This window comes from Octopus bimaculoides, chromosome 18 (genome assembly GCF_001194135.2).
Source record: "Octopus bimaculoides isolate UCB-OBI-ISO-001 chromosome 18, ASM119413v2, whole genome shotgun sequence".
NCBI lineage: Eukaryota > Metazoa > Mollusca > Cephalopoda > Octopoda > Octopodidae > Octopus > Octopus bimaculoides.
The window spans coordinates 9,056,445-9,058,944 of record NC_068998.1 but is presented as its reverse complement, the minus strand read 5'-3'; the positions used below and the strand labels follow the sequence as shown (position 1 = coordinate 9,058,944).

Sequence of the window (2,500 nt, the reverse complement as noted above, 5' to 3'; positions counted from 1 at the left end):
CAGGAAGGTGTGATACAATTTCATACACTAATTCTAAACAAAAAAAAAACATCTAATTGCAAAACCGAATTGGAAAGGATGGGGTGGGGTGGGGGTAGAGAAGCAAAAATTAGGAAAAAGATATAATTATCACTTCAATAAGGTTTACCATTCCTTTATGCTATGGTTTTTTTTTTCTCCCCTTCTTCCTAGTTTTTTCTTTGAAGTAATCTTTTAACGAACGCTGAGGAATTTTTAAATGTCAACTTATATTTGATCAATTTTTACTTAACAGACAGGTGTGTGAAATATTGTGGGGAGAGGAAGGGAGGGGGAGTTGAGTCTTGAAATGCTGTGTGTGTGTGTGTGTGTGCAACAGACATATAGATGACAGTTTGCATATGTGTTTATGTAAGTGTAAAGGCATGTGATAAAACTAGAAACCCATCATTGTGTGTGTGTGTGTGTGTATGCCCTAGTATCATTTTATGCATGCGTATATGTGAATATGCTTGTGCACTTGACACAGGTATACATTCAACTAATGGGTATGTGTATATATGCATATATATATATATATATATATGGCAGTTTACAGTTACAAATTGGAGTGTGCACTGCGGATGTGCATTAGCTAATGAATGTGTGTATTCATGTATGCATATGCTAGAGTATATAATGATGGTGTACATGTGTTTTCAACAAATGTATATATAAACCTGCGTATATATGACAGTATGTAGATGTATGTAGTATGTGGGGGAGACATATTTAGAAAAATGTATGTATGTATGTATGTATAAAAGTGAATGTGTGTGTGAGAGAGAGAGGGGGGGAGCATACTTGTTTGTATAGGAGAGTTGGTACATCTATGTATAACGTTTGAACATGAAAGTGTGAAAAGGGGCCTTCATGTTGGTGTGAGCAGGTGAAATGGTGATGTATGTGTAAGCGAGCATATGAGTGAGTGTGTGTGTGTGTGTGGAGAGAGAGAGAACAGCTAATGAATGGCTAGGTGAGAAACATATAAGTGGGTGAGCAAGCTTGCTTCCCAACCATATGGTGTTGAATTCAGTCCCACTGCATGGCACCTTGGGCAGATGTCTGCTACTATATCCACTGGTTGACCAAAAACCTTGGTGAGTGGATTTGTTAGCCGGAAACTGGACGAAGCAAGCTGACAGAATTGTCAGCACGCTGGACAAAATGCCTAGTGGTATTTTCCCCCATTGCTACGTTCTAAGTTCAACTTCTGCCGAGGTCGATTTTGCCTTTCATCCTTTCAGGGTCAATAAAATAAGTACCAGCTGTGTACTAGGGGTCAATGTAATCAACTTAAACCTTTCCTACAAAATTATGGACGTTGTGACTTTATTAGAAAGGATTATTATTATATTATTACTATTATTATTATTATTATTATTATTATCATTATTATTATTATTATTATCATCATCATCATCATTATTATCATTATTATTATTATTATTATTATTATTATTATTATTATTATCATCATCATCATCATTATTATTATCTGATTCATAGTTATTATTTTTATACTTTCATTAGCATGCAGCCAAAATAAATAATAATAATAATAATAATAATAATAATAATAATAGTAATAATAATGGTGATGATGATGATGATGATGATGATGATGATAATAATAATAACAATACAATGCAGCAACAGCATGCAATGTTGTAGGAACATTGATGAATGCGCAAATTCATTCAAGTCCAGGTCTTTCATATGTATACTCGCAAGAATACATCTGCCGCCACCGTTTTTAAATCAAGAAGATAGTGGGGGGGAAGAGGCTAAAAGACAAAGAAAAACAAGAAATGAAAGAAAGAGAAAATAAATATATGAAGAAAAAAAAAAATGCTAAGACCAGGTAAATTTATGGCCAGCCAAGAAATTATACTCCAATCTTGTTTGGTCTGGTTTTTTTAAAAAAATTATTATTATTATTATTATTATTATTGCACACGAGCAAGTTAACAGAATCTACAAATCAGAACAAAAGCCGTTTCTGCACCAGAAGATAACGCTGCGTCTGTGTGTTTCGAGAATGTGCGTGCAGCGAAAGGCGAAATGTGGCAGAAGACACGAGAAGCAAGAGAAAAGCAATAACGAGAGATGCAGAAGTGTGTTTCTGACATCTTCACTAAGCACCGTGATAGCAGTGATTCCACTTGCAGTAACGATAACAGAACAATTAGCAAGTTTGTTACAAAAGGCGAGGACGATCAATGCAGGTTTGGTCTGCAAGCGGGAGAGCGGAATAATGCGACCAGTGATATTTATAAACTTTGGCTGTCATTCTTCACAGAATTTCCCCAAGGTCTTGTTAAACATAGAAACAAGACACGAACAAAAGTAATGCTGGAGATATATATATATATATATATATGTATATATATATATATATATATGAACATTTGTTTGTGTTTATGCATGCGTCTATGTTGTGTGAGCACACTTTCATGTACTTTTGATTGTGTGTGTGTAT

At 34.6% G+C, this 2,500-nt stretch overlaps 1 protein-coding gene across 2 annotated transcripts in view; it reads right to left on the bottom strand.

The window, feature by feature from the left end:
• LOC106879942 (mannosyl-oligosaccharide 1,2-alpha-mannosidase IB) overlaps positions 1 to 2,500 on the bottom strand; it is a 216,977-nt gene that overhangs the window by 56,777 nt on the left and 157,700 nt on the right. The window lies entirely within an intron of this gene.